General features: G+C 39.4%; 1 protein-coding gene across 6 annotated transcripts in view; it reads left to right on the forward strand.

The window, feature by feature from the left end:
- Positions 1 to 446: 446 nt before the first annotated feature.
- Positions 447 to 20,545, forward strand: part of PLCE1 (phospholipase C epsilon 1) — a 164,068-nt gene continuing 143,969 nt past the window's right edge. For all 6 annotated transcript variants that reach the window (XM_040606041.1, XM_040606039.1, XM_040606040.1 and 3 more), the window contains exon 1: positions 447 to 633. The gene's annotated coding sequence lies outside the window, so the exon portion shown is untranslated. The remainder of the gene's footprint in view (positions 634 to 20,545) is intronic.

Below are 20,545 nucleotides of genomic sequence, written 5' to 3' on the forward strand. Positions count from 1 at the left end.
CGGCAGCGGAACCCGCAGCTGAGGCGCCGCTCCGGCAGCGTTACCCGCCGGGCTCGCAGGGCCTGCCGCAGCAGCACGAGCGCTGCCCGGCGCCAGCGGAGCGGCCCGCGGGGCAGGCACCCCCTGAGGCGCCGCGCGGCCCCGCCTGCGGAGGGGCTGCAAAGCCACCCGCGCCCGCCCGGCCGCGGTGCTGCCGGCAGCCCGTGTGCGGGGGTGACCGCAGCCACCCGCCCCCCCGGGGCCAGCCGCCCGGCGGGAGGAGCCCCCTCCCCGCCGCCGAGGAGGGGCGGTCCCGGGGGAACCCTGGCCGGCGGTCCCGCGCCCTCGCTCCGCGGCTGAGTCAGCCGGCGGCGCTGCCCCGCGGCACCTCCCTCCATCCCGCCTTCCCACCGTCCCTGCCGCCCGCCCCCGGCCCGGCGGGGCGGTGCGCGCCCGCAGCCCCCGCCCCCGGCCCGCCGGGGTAAGCGCTTGGCTCGCTCCGCCGCCCCGGGCAGCGGCGGCCGTGGAGCGCTGGCGAGGCGGGGGCAGCCCCGTCCCGCAGACCGCTGCGCCGCCGGGGCCCCGCCGCTGCTGGAGTCACTGGCCGGCCTGAGGAGGAGCGAGAGGAGGAAGATGCCGTGGGGACGCTGAAAGGTGCGTCCCCTGCTCACCCCCGCCGCTTTCACGGGCTCCTTGCCCGGCTCCCGAGCGGGGCTGGCGCACCCGGCCGGGGCTCGGCCCGGCATCCCTGGCGCCGAGGGGGAGCGCGGGGGGCTGCCCGCGGCGGGCGGGCCGGGGCTCCGCTTTCGGCCATGTTCCGCAGCCCCGCGCCGCCGCCGGCAGGACCCGGTGGGCCCCGCTGCCCGCGCCCTCCCCCCCGACCTTCGGCTGCAGGGCTCTCCCGCTCTCTCTTCCCTCGGGGAGGGTTCAAGAACATCCCAAATGCAGAAGCAAACTGGGGCGGATTGCCTTTAATCCACAGGCTACAAATTGTTATAAATTCATCCCTTACTTTCCTTGTTCTCTCTTTTTTTTTTTTAAACCTGTTGTGATTGCACAAACAGTTGTTTTTTGATATTGAAGCGTAGCTGCTTGTAATCTGACAAGAGTGATGTAGCTTGTGGGGGACTTGGCGTGGGAGGGAGCCTCTGGTTGTAAGCAGTTGTGTCTCTCCCCTTGGTGGGACTCGGCAAGCCCCTCTTGTGAGCGCTCTCGGTGTGTGCCGCAGGCCCTGGTGCCCAGGCGTGATGGGTGAATGCATTCCTTCCAGCTCCAGACTTCTCTTTGGCCTGCTCGGTAAAGTGTGGTTGAGTTACAAAGACTGTTAAGTCTGCAAACACTTCCAGAAATAGTTTCTCTGAAGTGTTTGTAGGATCAGAACCAAAGTGGTTGGGTGTGATGCTTGCTTACCAGTTCTGCAGCACCCCCTTGGGATGCCACCAGCACAGGGGATACAGGGAAGAGGCTATACAGGTATCTGTGAACTAGGCTTCTGATAAAGTAAGTGTAAGAACTGGGTAGAGTGGTAGGGAAGTGCATAAAAACGATCAGATGAGCTTCAAGGAACAGTAAAATGTTTTGTGTATCATAGTAAGGCACTCTTGTGGGGAGTACAGTTTGGGCTTGTATTTATGTGACAGAAGTTTGCTAAGTATTTCCATCTTGTACATTTTATGTATGTATGTGTATTTAAAAGGGGATCAGAGAACCTGCCAATTATGAAAAAGACATTTAGCAAATACTGCAAAGCAGTGACTTGTGTAGTTTAAGAAGTCATGCGTTTCCAACTACAGATAATCATCTTTGATCTGTGGTATCTCATCCTGTGAAAAGTCAATGACAGACAACCAATGTATGTGATCATGACAAAACCACAATGAAAAATGCCTAAACAAACCTGGGAGCAATGAAACAGACCAGGTGAAATCAGAAACAGACGCAGTGTTTTGCTGAAGGAAATGCGAAGCATTTGTGCTTCAGAGAGAAGTGCCCAAGTCATAAAAAAAAGTGTCCAGTCTGTGCAGCAACTTGCACAGCGTTACTGAAATAATTTTTTTCTTCATAATCTAAATAGAAGTCATTCATGTTCTGCCATATTGAGATATTAATCTAGGATACCGTAATGAGTTCATTCCTGTTTTCATACATGGTAAGAAATTTGTTATTATTATTGCAGGCCAGGCAGCACAGTTCCTGTCCTCTCAATTTACATTGATTTAATGTATTTTAATAGAAGTGTGGTGGTCAAGCTAGATTTCCAACAATTTAATAAGAAAACCCCCAAACTTTTATGTTCAAGAAACATGAAAGCTGTACTGTAGAGTAAAAAATTTGTGCAAATTGTATTTACTGGACATCACAGAACAAGTTAGTGAAAGAGATGATAAGATAACTTGAAGTTTTGGAGATTTGTAAAATGAGAAAAAAGAATTCACTATATTTAGGTTATCCAAAAGAATGTTGTGAAACAATTTGAGCACTATTTCCAAGTGCCCACAGAAGAGAGTATTTCTTGTATCAAAGAGCCAGTGACTAGAATCTGCACTGAAATCCAGTATAGAAGCAAGGCATATATTGAAAAATAACAGTTGTAACCATTCATGAAGGATTGTGGTAGATTTATAATGGATGGAATCATTTAGCTTGAGTTAGCAGCCCTTTTTTTTTTTTTTTTTTTTTTTTTTTTTTTTTTTTGAGAAGAGCAGCTGTAATTTAGCAATAGTTCTTGGATTTGAAACAAGAATTGGTTAACGGAAGATGAGTTATAAAGGAGGCAAAAATTAATTAATCTAGTATTTCATTAAAAAGCCATGATTTGCATGTGGATGTTTCTTTAAACATTAAAACTAAGGGGTTTTCAGCAATCAGCTTAATTTACCTGCACGTTTACAAAGGTACTTCTGTCAGATTTTCTTTTAAAACACTAAATACCATACTTTGGAACAAGGGTTGTATTTTGTTTTCTCTTAGTACTGCATCTACCTCAAAATGGATATTGGCTCATGACTATGAGCCCTAGACTTTATAAATGGCAATGACAGTGTTATTAGCAATAATTCACATCTTCTTTTGTTTTATATACTTTTAGAAAATACCAGTAACTGAGCCATCGTAATGAATCATGCAGCTCCAGTGTGGACAGACCTACTCTCATGCCTGTTCACAATGCAGCCATTGATGTTTTCATTTGAGTGATGGCTATTATTTGATTATGCAGACAGCAGGTTAACGGCTGTCTGTACCTTTAGTATGCAGTTTGATTAATTTGTGGATAATAGAAAGCTGTTAGCATGCTAACATGAAATCCATGTTTTTCGTTAGGTTAATTCTATCCCTTCTTGAGCTTTCTTAATCTTATTTAGAAAAGAGTTGTTGCATGTGTACTTGAGGGACTACATGACTGAATACCTATTACATGAGGGCAGTCCAGCTTACTCTGCATACTGCTTTATTTGTCTTGGCAAACCTATATGTATATCTGCTTGTGGGTGGAGTTTCCATGGTCATGGTTCTGCCGAATATTGGTCATATTTCACACTTTGATATTTTTTTGAGCGAAATGTCCATCTACTGAAATGAGACTCATGTTTAAGAGCTGGAGATAAAGTGGTGACAGTTGTTCTTTGCATTTCCTGTATTGGGAGCTCTCTAATATTTTTCTTCTGTTTTTGAGGCACAAATTTGCATCTTACTTGAAGCAATGGAGTTAATTTGTAAATATGTCACTGTGGGATCAAAGTGTGGTCCTTGGTGGTTTCATATACTCGGTCATGCTGACGTATCTGTGCAAGAATTCATGTCACTGATTTTAAACTAGGACATCCACAATATTATCTTCTTAACTGCCTAGTCATTCATAAATAATCCAACATGTTCAAACTAAAGCTAGATGTACCATCAGTTACTTAAAATGGGTCAAGTCCGAGACCTAGAAGGAATGAGCTCAACTCCCTACCAGAATCTTCCTTCTTTCGGAGCCCACAACATTTCTCTAATTAATCAAGTGTCAGTGATGGTGCCACAGGTAATACCAGCTCTTTCAGTGTATGATTTGAAGTAGCAGGGACACACACCTTGTGGAATATGTGACACACCCCAGGGAGCTGCCTTCTGCATTTGTTACATGAAACTCCTGTGTACTTCAGCATAACCTTTGATTATGGAGGCAGTGCAGGCTTGAGTCTTGTACAAGGAAGTGTTATTCTGTAGGCCAGTATATTTAGTAATACTTTACTCACAGTAGTCCATGGCATATCATAATAGTTTAAATAGGCTATCAACTCTGGGATACTTTTTATTCTACATTGCTATCACTAAGTAGTATTTAATAATTTGTTATGACCTTTCCAGTGGAGCCACCTCATTTAGAAAAATACGTTATTGCATTTTCTAATTATTGTAAGATTTCATAAGTAATTAAAAAAGTAAATACTTGAGTATTTTCCATATTCTTTATGTTAATCATTTGAATGTTTTAGATAAGACACAAAAATTGGAAACATCGTGTGCAAAGTCGAACCTGCCATTTGAAAACATTTATTTTTGGGGTAATGGTTTTATTTGATCAGTATGCACAAGTGCTGCATAACTTGCATCTAATAATAGTGTGTTTTCTTAAACAGATGACTCTCCAGTTGCATTGACCTTGCCTTGTGTACCAGGACCTTGCTGTCTGCTGTTTCAGACAATGCTCTGATGTGAGACCTCTCCTCCCACAGTATTTTTCTCTGTCCATACTACAGCATACAGCAAGAATGCTGCTGCAGTGATCTCTGGTATTTGAGGTTTTTGTTACACTGCATCTTCTTTCTAACGTTTTCATAATGCATTCCTTTACTCCAAGTACAAAACTCTGTTGCTTGGATTAGGTTAATTTCTTTCTGTAGCAGTGCAAATGTCTTTCAGCAGCAACTTGATTTCCCTTTGGAACTTAGCAAGATAAAAAGGAGTCATGTGGCAGAGTAGCTACTGCTTTGTGCACTACCAACAGTTCACACTGATGAACAACCTGTACATTTTCTCTTGAGGAACCTTCTTGATGCAGATGCCTCATTTTTAATTCCTTAGGGTTGCTAGGATTGTTTTGGATTACAGCTATGTATCAAATTGCAAGGGAAGAAGAAACCCCAGTGTTTTAATATTGAGGCTGAATTGTTTTCTGAAGAGAGTATTCTGCTTCTGTTCTAATTTTAGGTAATTTTCATACTCTGACATTTTTCAAAGGTGTATTTTCAACCAGTTATTGTTCAGTTTGGGCAAGTATGTTAAAATGCATTTAGAATCAGATTGTTGCATTGGTGGGCAGAGATTTCTAAGATTTGGTTAGTATTTTTCTAAGTTACTAGAAGGCAGCACACTTTTGGTGACTTTCAAATGTATCAAATGTTCTGTGAGCTTGTGCATTGTTTCTACCAAAAGCTGTGGGAAAATAATCTAATGGCAGGTATTTCTTGTGAAAGCTTCAATTTTCTGCTCACCCTGTGTGCACTTGTTTTAGTTCAACAGGCTTATGGGAAGCAGTAAAAGCAGAGGAATGTCTATCCAAGGCTACAACCCCCTGGATTTCTGACTGCGGGAGAGGGTGACAAACAGGCTGCCTCCCTGTTTGGTTCTGTAATTCACGTTTGCTCTTTAGCTGCGTGGTGGGCTGCTTCTCTGTAACAGTTTGAGTGGCAAGTGTCAAAGTGTACCAGGCAGATAATTCTTGAAGTCTTTTGTATTGCGGTACTTATGCATTATTGCAGTACATCTGAATTTTTTAGATGAAAAATATTTCTTAATGTGGCTCCTTTAGAGCCCTTGACATTTTTCAGTGTAGCTGTTACTTTTGTGAATAGTCTGTTGCTTGTATGTTTCACCCAAAGAACAAAGTGGATGTACAAAGAGGGGAGACTTTTTCATAATTAGGTTTGCTTTGTTGTGATTGCACGTTTTTTGTTTGTTTTTGCTTTTCTTGATAGTGAATTTACACAAAAGACAACAAAACCAGAAACAACAAAATCAAGCAATCAGGCAGCTGCCTATGTTGGAAATCTTTTAGTCTTAATAACCACTCAAAATGTTGCTGTTGTTACTGATTTGAATATACATCTGCTCTTATTCTGTGCTTTAATTCAGCAAAGTGTAAACAAGAAATTCCATTTCAGTGGTGGTGTTCACTCAGTAGACATAGAAGTGAAATATGGAGAAACTTATTATAAAAATCGATGGTGTTACATGTGCAATTAACTAAAACCTCCATGGCAATCCCATTTAGAGGCATTCCCAATTTCATTAGCATGGGTAATTTAAATATATAAGTCCAATTATAAGGCTTTTTTCTTTATTTTATTTTTGTAGGACGAATTTAGAAAGTAGCTATTTGATCATCTGTCACTGTATGAAAAGTCCAACAAGTTATAGCTTAAAAATTAAATATGCTGTTCCTTTGAATAGTCTTGATATGTCTACCAACATGTAATAGGTATACTTATTAGTTCAGTTCTGTGTGTTTGGTTTTGTTTTGATTGTTTTCAAAATGATCTTTTCTTCTTTTAAGATGTGGCTGTTGAAGGGCATGGTTGGAGGGTGATAATTACTGCTCAGTGCTCCCTGCCCACCAGTAACTCATCAAGTTTCACATTCTGCTCTCGCTTTAGATGCCTTTTAGTTTCTCCTCCTCCTCCTCCATAGTGTTGAGTCTTGTGTCCCATTACCCGGAGTCAGGTTGTAAGAGGGAGTGGTTGATACTCAGGGAAGGTGATACCATTTCCTTCTTCTGTATCTTTGGTACTTTTGGTTCGACATAACTGCGGTATGGTATTAGCATATTGCCAGTTGTGATGTGATACTGTGGTATGTGGAGTTACAGATTGCTTTCCACAAAAGAAAATGCAATAGTTGCATGCTTTCAGTTCCCTGCAGTGCAAGTTTATGTGCTTGGAAGCAAGGAGTATCTATTTTCAGGGTATGTTTGCATCAGAGATACTTGTCTTAGTGAGAATACCCTTGCATTCCTGGAGACTGGACACCTGCAGAAGCTACCTGTCAGTGGAAAGGGTCAAATAAAAGGTTGACTATGTGTTTACACACACCCAAGTCTACTCATCCAATAAATGTACAGCTTAACAACACTGTTCCCTTTCTCCCCACAAAATCTCTTGGTGAGCTGGTATCTAGCAGAACAGCTCAGTCATGCCTTCCCCCCAGTGTTATATGAAGTCTGCAGCATTTCTGAAAAAGGAATATTATTGTAATTTGCTGAGAAGGGGAAAGTGCACAGCTTTTTCTTTCCTCTGCATTAAAACTGCTGTCTGTACTCCTGACTCATATCTAAAAGCAGTTATTTGCCTTCTATATCTTTTTAAAAAAAGGCTCTTTGGTGTATACCATACTATAGAAACATATATACCCTTCCTACATTTTGGTTATATATTTTATGTAATATGCCTCTGTTTACAGGTAAAATTATGGATTAGTTAACAGAAAGGTGTTACCATGCAACTAATTAAACAGAGGTTTAAAAACACCAGCTGCATGTATAGTGTTACCTCATATTTGAAAGGCTGAGAAATTTCCTAACTTTGGAAAAGTCATGTTGTTGACTTCATGTAATTACTCTCTTTTAAGGAACAGTAAACCTTGCATCTGTAATATATCTGTCAGGGTATTTCTGGATAGATTCTTCTTGACTTTCTTGAAAGTTGTATTAGCTTAGCCCAAATCCATGTAACATTGGATGCTGTTGTGTTTATTTTGTTACCTGTTCCATGTTGGCAGAAATATGATATATGTAAAAATACAGGTTTTGCTATCAAGTTGTTTTTTGGTGCTCTATTAAAACAGATTTCAGAGACTGTATTACAAGATTCTACTCCATGGTTGAACTAACTTGCAGTATGAAACAGAAATATTTATTGATTTTTTTTTTTTTTTTTTTAAATGAGTGAAGTTGAAGGATTACTTTTTTGTTTTGTTGTTAACCTAAGCCAAACTAGCCTTCTTGGTAGCCTTCTTAGTAGTTAACCAGAAAACATTTGTAGATTAAGATCTAGAGTTTAAACTTGTTTGGGAATACAGCAGAATCCCAAAATGCACTACAATTGTTTCCATTCTCATCTAGCTTTCCTGAAATAAAATGAAAGTATATATACAATACCCTGGTATCAGAATGTTGTGGTCATTAAAAATCTAGCTTTAGTGGCTATATATAGAGAGAGTATAATGTTAATACTGTTCTCTTTTGTGTGTGTTAAGCAGATATTGTCAACTACCAATCTAGCTGCACAGATTAAATTTGTTTCTATATAGTTATGAAAACATTTTGTATTTTATATAAAGAAAGAATATTCTTTTAAAACATTAGTTTAGGGCCATGAGTAAGAGGGGTTTATGAGTCTCTTAAATGCCCCCCCCCCCCTTTTTTTTTCCAGTGGTCAGCTGAAATTTTTCTTGTTCCAACAAATTCTGAGCTATGGCAAATATTTTATTTTTAATTGAATTTCTGTCACTCAATTATGAACGTTTTTTGGAAGAGTGTATTGCTTGTTGTGATTATGTTTGTGCAGAAAATTCTGGAACTGTCTTAAAACTTATTATTTATGTGTAATAGGAGATATAATGACTTGAGAAGATCAGGGAAAATATGAAGTCATTAATTTTTTGTAAATTCATTTGTACAAAGGAATGGGAATTTCTTGGAAATCAACAATATTTTGGGCTGCAAATGGTACTTCCTACCCTTCCAAGGTAAGGGAACAGTAAAATTTTAGGTATCTTCAGTAGAATCAGAAAAGAGAATGGGTAATTGGTGGTATTAATAAATGGATAGTATCTACAACTGAAATCTATACAGGTTTTTCAAGTCATTCAAATCCATTCTGGGGACATGCCAACAAACTGGTTTTATTATGAAAACTGTGTTACCAGCACCAACTGTTCAGTGCATCAAGTTCCAAATCCTCATTATTTTTCCCCTTCTATGATTAGTTTGGCTTAAAAGTAATAAATGTGGAACCTTCCTTTTGGTCTTAAAATTCTTAAAGCTTTATTGTTCCCACTTTCCTCTTGTTTTTATAACTAAATGGTCTGTTTTTAAAGCTGAGATTATGAGTAATTATAAAATGGTATGACTAGGGGCTTCTAGAAAAACAAGTGCCTTTTCTGAGTACCTGACTGTAAGAATTAGCAATACTATGAAGTCTGTTTAGAAATTAATTCTCCATACTAATTGAACTGTGATTCTAGATTTGCAAGCCAGGTTCGGTAGTGGTTTGTAGAAATAAACAGTTCCCTAGACAGCAGGCTATAAAACAGGTCAGTGTTAAAATATGCAGTAACATCTTTCAAATGTCTGTATAGTATTACACTACTATGCCTGCCTGAATTCTCCTTCAAGATTCAGGTCATAACATCTGTGTGGAGATTTGTTACCTGGTAGGCACAGGAATGATTGAGAAGTGTAGACACTAAAGGGTTTTCAGGAGGTCTTCACATCCACCCCTCCAGAAGAGGCAAGTTTGCATGTTCTCTTAAAATTTGTGAATGTCATTCTACTTTGCCAAAAGCTTATCTCCACGTTTGTGTCATCCCCTCATTTTGTTCCATGTAGTCTTTATTCTGTTATGCAAGTTGATAATGAAAACACTTGTCTGTAACAGTCAGTTGTCCTGTTGGCTAGATACCTAAGGCTGTTACTAGGACTAAAATTTCTGACGACAGAAGATAATGTACCTAACTAAGTTGTAACAGTACAGCACAGTATTATATCCTGTGTAACAGCTTCTATACACTCCTAAACTTCATTTCAACTGTCTGCTTTATAGAAAGCTGGAAAGAGTTGACTTACAAGTTAGTGGGAAAGCTGTAAAACTATTTGAGAAATGTGTGTGCACAGATTTAAAGCAAGGTAAAATAGTTTGGTATAACAGCATTGTAGCTATGATGGCCAATAAAGTATCTAATCTGTACATGAGTCACTCTGCTCTAAACCCATGTGCCTTCCTCTGGCTTGACATGGTGCTCTGATTATTTTTCTTTTGCTTTATAATGACATTGTCAGTCTTTTATGAGCTTTTCTCTGTTCCCTTGAGCTCTGAGGATGCTATTGAGAAGAGCAGAAAGCCCCAAACAAAAAAAACCCAAACAAACCCAAACTCTTCACTTGCTGTTCTTGCTTGAATTTACACTTACAAAACGGTCCTAAATGCTTCAGGTGCATTCGACTTGATGAAATCAATGGATAATTTAAAAAAACCTGATAGCCTCTGTCTCCTAGTTTTCCCACTTTACTCATCTTGCTTACAGTAAATCTCTATTCTGTTAGCAACCATATGCATCCCAATAAAGGTTTTAAAGTTTGAATTGAGACAGACACTGTCTCAGCTCTTGGCCAGTGAATGCAAAGAAAGTTGGCCATGTTCCCTCTACTTGCCAGAAAAGCATGAAAGCTGGGGCCCTGCCTCTGTCAAAGAAAAAGGAAAGCTCTGAACTTTTTACATACAGATTTTTGAAAGTATTGAGTCCCTGACCTATTCTTGGTAGGACTTGGCAGTCTCTTGCTTGCTAGATGTGGCCTAAAGACCCCAGGAAAAGGCCTCTAATCTTCAGTGAAGATTTATAGATCAGCCTGGCCTTTTTCCTCTGGTTATCAATTTGACTGTATTCTTTTTTTCTCTCCCTCCTCTAGTTAGTCTTAAATATAAACCAAAGAAATCCCATCGCTACCGTAGTATGGTTTTTATGCGTGTGGCTTGTCTCTGTTATGCTTTCTACTAAATCTGAAGACCTTCTTGCTTAATTTTTTAAATGTTTGATGTACGTATGAGTGTATAATTAAGAGTGTACATACTGTTGTCATCTAGTATTGTACTGTTTATTGTGTGTTTGGGTATAGGTGCTTCGTGTACCTGGTCCCCTCCCATACAGGGCTTTAAAACTTTCAGTATTCAGATTATCTGACAATCCATTGATTGATGTGCGACTGTATAAAATAAAGTAAGAATATTAAGTTACAAAGCAAATTATCCATAATTTTTAGGCTTATTTTTAATATGTGCTGGTATGGTTTTAAAATATTGAATTAATTATTAGCAAATATTTGAATTTAAAGCATTAAAATCCAGAATATTGATTTTTAAAGTACTACAGTTGTAATACCTCTTGCACATTCTTCTTACTGTAACTGTACTATATAGAGGTTGCTATGTATTTTTTTCCTGGTGAATGAATCATGAAAACCAAGGGTTTTTGTTTTTGTGGTTATTATAGGTGATAATTATGCACCCCTGTATCATGTATAACTGTTATACAGTTATATAAATAATGTACATCTGACTGTTGGCTTTTTCTTTACAGTTATGGCATATTTTCTGTAGTGGGTATAGTTTTTATTTTTCAGAGATGTCACATGTAAAATAAGAAGTGATGAAATGCATACACTGTATTTCAAAAATATGTTGATACATTATAGTACTGTAAGCGTTATTACTTCCATAGCTGTTTCTGCTTTTATAACAGCATTAGAATGCTTAAATAAAACCAGCCAGTATTGAAGATTATAAAGCCAGAAAACTATATAGAATTAATGAAGACCTTAGTGTGAGGACTGTGCTGTCTGTTTCTAATTTAACGTAATCTCAGATTACTCTCAGGAGCCATTCTAAGTTTGTCAAATACTTTGAGAGGTCTACAGTAGATTTTGGTTTTGAAGGTAGAGCTTGCCTTTCCTAAACTGAATTTCATTCTACTGATTTTATTTTTAGCTACCTTTAAAGGCAGGTAAAAAGGCAAAGTAGTATTCAATAAATAGTTTTTAGTAGCTTTGGAAGTCAATAAAAAGATGTCTTGAATATATAGGGAGTCTGAGTGACATGGTCTGTGCTAAATTAACAAGAGCAGGGCAGAGGAGACAATTAACAGTTTGCAAGGTAAGTTCATAACAAAATAAGAGGACTACTGATTTTTTTTTAAAAAAAGCTTCCCCCCCCCCCAAGCCTTAGAACTTGAGGGATGCCAATTGATTTGGAAAAGACAGAAATGAAAAGGATTTGCAGGAACAGGTAACTTTTGAGGTGTGGCAGTAGCATGCCTAAGAACATAGATGAAAGTATTTGAAATCTCAGAGGACAGGTTGATCTGCTTTCATTTATGTATGCTGGTTTTATATTTGTTTCCTCATAGGTCATCTACTATTATCCATGAACTTTATTCTAGATGTATAGATACTATTTTTTTTTTTCTTCTCACCTGAGTTCTCACGCATTATCTGCTCCTTCCTTGTTGGCCTCCCAACGACCAGAAGGCTACTTACAGGAAAGCAATAACAAAGAACTCCATATAGTATGTGAGATTTTAGTTGGAAAAAAGCTTCAGACTGCCTCTTGCACCTTGTGAGTGCTGGTACAGGTGACTGTACCCTCACTGAATTACCATTTAAAACCACTGCCTCTACGTATCTTCAATGAACTTGACCAGTTGTGGCCAGCCACTGTTATACATTGCCTTACAGACTGTCTTGAAACAGTTTGGGGTTTTTTTTTGCTCTGTTTTGAAAGTAAATAGGTTTTTGTTGTACTCAGAGCACTGCTGCTAGAGCATCAGCCATTGTTTTGTTCCAAACTGGTGTAGATTGCGCAGACCATTAGTTTTCATTGCTGCTTTGCCTCCCCTCAGGGATGTTTTCTCGTGCCAGTTATTACTTCATAATGCACTCAGCTGCCTGCTAAGGTCATTGTTTGTTTGAATGATCAGTCCTGCAGGTGAGCCTCCTGCATCTAGCCTGTTGGTTTTTCTCCTCAGCGGGATGAAGTCAGTGTTGCCATCTTGCCCACAAGAAGCCTGACTACAAGGCCTTGGGCTGCTCCTTATCTTTTAGTTTGCTGCCTCCATACTGGCCTGACAGCATTCGATTCCATGTTTCAGAGTAACCTCCTCACCCCTGCTCCTGGCCTTGCAGGCAACATAGGAAATTCAGTGTTTGTTGTGCTCTTCGGGTGTTACCTGATCACAGCGCTTCCTCAACTTCTTTTTATCATTTGTGGTGAGGCTGTGGTCGTGCCCAACGGTGAGGCCAGTGACCTCCCTTGTTGGGAGCTGGGGGAGGACGAGCCGGGGGCTGGGGCTCTGCCACAGCCCGCTTGTGTCAGGACCAGCACATGTGTCAGGTCCCAACGTCAGTCTGGCAGGTCTGGTTGAGAGCTCAGGAGCAGCAGAGAACAGGGCCTGGGCCCAGAGCTGCCAGTGATGTATTCCTAGCCTAGGACAGTCCTGAGCTGAAATGGCTCCTGGGCCTGTTGATGGGGGATACAAATGGGGCTGATTATCGCATTTAAGGATGTGGTGTGCTTGGGGCCTTGACCCTCCCTCTGACAGACGTCTGCAATAATCTCGTCCTGGGTTAGCATCGCACTTTGTTGTGCTAGTTGCAGCATTGGTCTGTCATTATCATACCCAAGTACGTTACAGAAAATGGAGTAGCTGCATCTTGTTTAAGTGTTACAGCAGAAATAACCTTGGGTGTTTTGCCATGCGTTTGCCTGTTTGTTATCTTTTAGAGTCCCTTTGTGGTTGAGTTCTTAGGCTCGTTTAACTGTGCACTGACTGTTTTCTCTCTGGTGCTCTCCCTTCTCCTCTGCTCAGTCTTAAGGTATACATCAGGCATATATGTGTATACCTCCTCCCTTCTAGGACCTTTTTGCGCTAAATACAAGGATATTAAGAAATGTGTTAGCAGCAGGGATGCACAATCAGATGGTTGCAAACTAATCCACTTGACTGAGAAAGTGTTGCCTATATATATAACACTCGTATTTACACAATACATTATTACTGAGGCATATGAATAGTGGAATGTATACATACAAAGGGTAAAAAAACCAACAAGATTTTCTAGTAGCATTTTCAGATTTTAATGAAGCAGTGGTGTTTGGATACTAGCAGAGTCTCTGGCACGTATTGCTGCTTATGTGAAAATAAAAAAGGGTGTTTCAGAGAAGGAAGTGTCCTTTTCCAAGTTATGAGCTGCAATTTTTAGCCTGGTTCCTTATGGGAATGACTTTGTACAGTCACACTGTGTGTCTGTATGTCTTTTCTTCCAACTTTTAACTTGTCCTGTAGCAATCGGGTTTATTGCAAAAGTGCAGGTCTCAAAAGTGCTAAAGACTCAACAAATTTTATGTAGATGTTACTCAGTCATAGAAGATAAGTTCTCTACATCATTCTGTCTGTGAAGAATTGCTGTGAGAGCTCACACATTAGCAGAGGGTCCACATAGAAAGAAGTCCATAGTAGTACCCCAAATGTAACAAGAGCTTCAGTTAGAACTGGCTTCTCCTTGTCGCCATTATTCAGAATTCATTACTTCTAGAAATAACTAAGGAATATAATGCTTGGTTATCATGTGTTCTGTTTTACAGTGTACCTTTAGCAACTGAATACTCTATGTGGTCATTAAATATCCTCTGAAATACTTATCCATTGATATTACCAAGAACTTCACAGTGTTAAAGTTGCATTCCATCTATACAGCTGAAAGTACAAAAACTTTTAAGAAATGTAAAAAACTTTGAACAAGTGATTGTTTGCATTTGATAAGTATAGAACTAGCTTTTGCCACACGTTCTTATCCCAATTAACTATGTTGTGAAGACTGAAGGAGACGAAAAATCTGGGATAAAGCCGCGTCTTATCAGGGAAGCAGATTTTCATATTTAGAATTCCAAATTCCTTGAAGCAAGGAGCTCAACTGTACTGCTCAAATGAGCTGTGTTATGATGACTGCAATTAAGCTGAACACTTGCTGAAGGTTATCTTTTTATCCCAAAAGAAATGGTGAAGGCCAAGTGAACAATTATAAGCCACAGTTTCTAGTCGGGAATCTCACAACTAGTCAGAAATACTTAATGGACTGCTTTCATAGAGGCTTTGAAAGGTAACCAAGAAAAGCAAATAAATCTGTATTTGCTCAGCAAGGATACAGATATTCATTGCAATTATTTTAAAGATCCTCAAATAAAAGATTGTCTGAATGTGTCATAATCATATATGAAGACATGCTGTGTTGATCCTCACGCATGTTTCTCCTTCAAATAGGTTAAGAAAGAAATGCAGGTGAAGCTTAAGGAACATGGAAGCTGCTATAAACATACAATTTCTCTGTGTCTGGTTCTGTTTGTCTTGGAAGATGTGACAGTATATTATAAAAGAAACCTCATAATTTTGATCCTGGGTGTATTTCCTTCCTATTTATTTATTTATTAAGACTGAATAACTAGTATTTATAATGTGAATTACAATGATGCCTACAAGAGTTTTAAAATACTAAAACATTTAATTTGAAGTGATCATTTGAAGTTGATTATGTTGGTAATGACCTCCTATGTTAGTATAGTAAATATCTTGTAATGTTGCAAAAAATAATTTGCAGTTGTGTGGTGGCTTGCTGCTTGCACATTTAATTCTGGCAAGAGCCAACATCTTAGAGATTACTTCATGACTTGAATGAGTCAGATGTCAGGGTAGGCTTTCTCCCAGAGAATGATGTGGGTTTTTTTCTCTTGCATTCTCTATTAGGCATGATAATAATATGCAGATGAAATAGCAGATGTTCAAAAGAGAAAGTAAAAATATTAAGGGACTAAATATTATGATTTCTGAGTGAATGGTATGCATAGGTCAGGAATGGTACACAAAGAAAATGTATTTTGAGAAAGTGCAAGAGCGGTGCAGTAATTTAATAGTGTTAGTTTTCAGCATTTGAAATATTTTTCTTTGCTTTTCTATAACTAAAATGTAAATGCATGGATTGACAAATGACTGAGCTCTTGTTCAGATACAGATTACCTTTTCATTTTTATTTGAAACTTATACTGGGGTTTCAGCCTCACTCTTGTTGCAGTTATGACAGGTGAGCAATAATATATAAGTTACTACTCAAATGATGTTTTCAATAGGACTGCTGTGGTTTAGCATACTGTGAATAAAAGTGTTAACTTAAATTTACAGAAGATAAGCTGTAGTGATATATGTGCCTCTAACATACCATCATACATTTTAGTAGTCAGAAATACTTTTATTACAGGTTTGTTCTGTTCTCACCAGTGTGGCTAGGATTACAGCTATACAGGACGGAGAGAGAGAGAGAGAGAGGGAAATGAGAGAGGACTTGGATGCTCACACAAGAAGGGTGCTGTGAGGAAGAACAAACAAGACAAGGAACCTGAGGTGTTTGATCTTGTTGCTTATTGTGTGACTTGGTTCAGAGTAATCTTAAAACTTTGGCAGGTTGACAGTTTTTAATGGCAAGGTGCAGTTGCAGTTTATTGAAATATATGTCAGTGTGCCACTTGTAAGTCCCTTAAAGGTATGGTTTCACACTGGGCAGAAATACTAGATGAACTCAGATGGGAAGGCTACCTTTGTGGTGCTTTGCTGTTAGCTGGAACTAGGTAAGAAAGAGGATTGCCGGGGCTGGAGGTTCCCGCTGGAAGGGCACAGATTTCTTTGTGATGCTAAGCTCTCTGGTATTACTTTAGGAAGATGAAGGATGAGAGATAATGGTGTTAGGATATTTGGGAAATGGTTCTTTATCTTGAGGCTGAATGGTCACTCAGTTACAAGCTGTTGAGCTAAGGCTTGGATGTCCTCTGGATTAGTACTTGTTACTGCAGTGTCGAGGTGAATAAAGCTACTTCTATAGAAACTGATGTGTTGGTTTCTATCTCTACTGAAGCTTGGATCCCAGTGCAGGGAGAGAAACCTTGCTGGGAGACATAGGTGGTGCTGCAGGCAGGGCGTGGAGTGTGGTTGGCATGCTGTGATGTCTGAACCCTGTCCACTAGTCTGAAAGGATCTGTCTGCTCTAGGGCTGGGCCAGTGGCTGGGTGACCAAGGCATTAACTTCTGAAGGCTTGAAGCAGCTGACTTAGACAAACAGTATCCTTTGGTCAGGGTAGCATCTCTGAAGTAATCTTCTACAGGTGTAACAGGAAAAGAATCAGGTCAGAGCACGAAGCACTCAGTTCTGTTGCTGGTGTGCTGTTGTGAATCTGTGTTTGGATGTTGTTTTGCAAGTGAAGGCTTGCAGTCAATTTCCTACTTACTTTCCCTTTGCACTCAGGAACTTGTCTGTCTTTCAAATAATAAAACTTTTCCTGCTCACATGCTGAGTTTATATGTGATAATGATTCTTTGAAGAGAGAGTTTGATAGAAACTAGAATGGAGGGAGTATACCACGTTTAAAAATGATGTTAGTATATAGTCCCAGGTTACTGTTGACTTTTTGGAGTTGTAAACTGTTAATGTTTCAAAGTGGCAGATTTTGAAAGTGATAACCCAGTCCTCAGAACAGGAATGTTTGCATGTAAGCTTTCCATTTTATATTAACATTTCAAGGCCACAGAAGTGATTGGCAAATGACAGGAAATACATACAACCATTTCCCCCATATTTATTATTTGTATTTTGATGACAACAGTGATTTTCGTTCGTATGTTAACAGAAACACCATTTGTTCTATTTTAAAATTATTTTGTAATTGAGATTCATTGTGCACAAACCCCCTCCACTTCTGCTTCTTCACTTCTGTTTCTGGGACTTCACTCGGATTCCTGATCAGCAGAAAATCCTCCTGTTATTTTCCAACATATTTAACACTGGGTGGCCTTAGAGAAGGAACTTGCTATGCTTTATCAGCTGAGGAGAAATGGCATAAATTGACTAAAGAGAAACCACATGAATGAAGATATGTGTATAGAACTTGAACTAGTTAAGGGATAAAATGAAGATGTGAATGATGACATTGAGACCAGGGGAACCACAAAACCTTCAAAGGTGGAAAAAGCCTTGAAATAGGATGATGGCTGAATTATTTACCAGCTTGAAGCTCTAGGTTTTTTAGAGGATCTGAATGATTGATTGATTGTTGGTACTCAAATACACACAGAACATGTGGGCAATTGCTGTTCACTGCAGATCCCTATACAGGATCCTTGGTGGGCCTGAGTGAGGCAGTTCTGACCTTGTGGCACGAGTAATGTGTTACTAGGCTCAGTGAATCCCCACGTTAAACACTGAGCTAACTAGCCAGACACTTGGGGTTGGAAGAGACAAGCCTGGTACTTGCCCATGTCTTTTTGTGTTGTGTCCAGTGCATATGTTCCTTCATAGCAGTTCAGTTCGGGGGTAAACTGAGGTTAGAATGAAATTAGAAGAAAGTAGTTTGTACAGAAGATGGAAAGGAGTATTGGGGTTTGCGGTGTTTTGATGTTGAAAATGACAGCCCCCTTTCCTTAGGTGGGTAATCATGCAAAGAAGAAGGGCAATGAGGACCCTCTAATTGGTATAGGGATCAGCTGTGGAGAACTGATGGCAGACCACCATGTGGAACTGATGAAGGGCAAATCACTGTCTGCATAGTGCAAGTTGTTGCCAGGTGAAAAGGTTAATAAACCTGCTGCCCAATTTAAATCATGTCCCTTGTATCTTGTTTTTTCTGTCTGCATGTCTGAGACAGGTTTCAGCTGCTCTTCAGTCGCTTGATCTCACATTTGACTTCAAAGTGAAAAATTTTCAGTAGAGTATATGGGTGGGAAACATTTGTATTTTTAATACAGTGATTTTTAACCCTGATGGATATAGTGAACAGAAGATATTGAGGATGGTGTAGGGGGGTTAACCGAAGCTTTTCTGAAAAAGTCTGGTAAGTTGACTAAATAAAACGTGTTTATGACACTGTAGGAAGGTGGTCCTGCTCAGCTGATACTGCTTGAACTGTTAAAAACTCCACTAAAATAAGTAGTCAGCTTTCTCATCTAGGATTCCTTTCTGCCTTTTTTTCCTTTGTTTTTACAAGATACTTTAATTTTATTGTAGTAATTCTTACTGCTGATCAAGAAGGTTACTTTGTTCATTTTGCTTTACTGAATGGCATTTCCTGTTTTTATTTGTTTGTTGGAGGTGTTTAAAATCTTGTTTCATTTCTTCTAAGAGGAATTCCTTACATTTTAAAGTTTTATTTGGCTTATGATGTGCCATCTTTGTTATGTTTTCAGCTGAATTTCATGTAGTGAAAATGCAATTCTGTAAGCAAGTTTGCATTACGCTTTCTTTTGAGGGCATATTCCCTTTGCTTAGCTAATCGGGTACTCTCAAGTCTGTGCAGCAGTTGCACTAGAGAATTTTTTATGATTTAAAATTGGGAGAGCATGGTTAAGATGTGTAACTCTTTGTATTAGCTTTAAACATATTTAGGTCTAATTTGATGATGATCAGATAAGGGACAGCAGAAAAATTGATTCATTTATGTCCTGGTTTTGGTTGGGATAGAGTTAATTTGCTATAGTTAATAACTCTGAAGAATGTAACTCTGGAGAATTGGGTTGGTGCTCCTGGTTTTCAAGATCACTGTGGTGCGTATTTGGTTTTGGTAGTGGTGTTTTCAAATCTCCTTTAGAACAAGATGATTTTTTATGTTGAAACTATAAATAATGAATTATATGAGTAATGCCAGTGAAGGAGAGAATAATTCCTGAATTCTGAAAAATTGTTGAACATTTCAGGTAGTACCATTCTTACTGTTTTGTACTACATCTGAATAATGGAACATTCCTTACAGTCTTTGTTTTGTTGTGTTTTATCTTATTTGTTAGTTGTAACTTGTGTTGCTTTAACCTCTCAGATTTTTAAACTTGAATGTCCATGTTCCTATAGGTTAGTTTTTAGGATGTATTTTGATGACTCATTACGGCTGTCTCAATGTGGGATACTGCAGATATATTTCTACTCAGGTCTTGGATTTTCCCTCAGCTCTCCACCATGCTTTATGCTTGCACTGTCTTTCAACTTCTATGATCATTGTGTTGTGAGTGGCATCAGGTAATACTGCCTGAAGACTAGTCTTTCTTTTTTTCCTGGGTTAGTTTTCCTCTGGATCAATTGATTCCCTTCCCTGCAGGAGTTCCTGTTCAGGAGATGGTGAAAATACTTCACTGAAGGTGACAGGGGATGAGGGATATGCCTCTTTGGCTGGAGCTTGCCAGCAGGTCGGCTTAAACTTCAAAACTCATCTTTAATCTTGTTCTTTTTTGCATGGTTTGTATGATTCTTTTTTGAATTCTTAAGTCTTAAAAGGAATCCTGATGCACTGGTCCATTTGTCTTTTACTTGTTTTTTTTTGTTTATTTCTTACTATATTTCCCGTTTTTCTTCTGTGTATTATTTGTCCTTGTCTTTTCTATAATACATTTTATTAATTGTTAGTTATTTTGTATTCATTTATAATTTATCTTATCTTTCAAAGAGATTCTGTTTACCAGTGTGAAGTTTGTTGAATTCTGTGCTTTGAAGATTTTTGTTTTAAATTCCGCTGCACTCCATTTTCCGTTGAATGTGAGACTCAGTGCTCCAAAATATTTTTCACCCATTTAAGACTGTTCTCAGCTTTTCAAAAAGTCAAGGAAATTACTCCAGTAGTACTTGTTCAAAGATGGAGAAGGATAGTCCTGCCTTTAATGGTAAGAGTTGTCATGCATCTCAGATGGGACTCATTCATCTGAGTGTCAATGATGAAATTACAGCTTTCAGATAAGG

Source organism: Falco naumanni, chromosome 9 (assembly GCF_017639655.2).
Source record: "Falco naumanni isolate bFalNau1 chromosome 9, bFalNau1.pat, whole genome shotgun sequence".
In the NCBI taxonomy this organism is placed as follows: Eukaryota; Metazoa; Chordata; class Aves; order Falconiformes; family Falconidae; genus Falco; species Falco naumanni.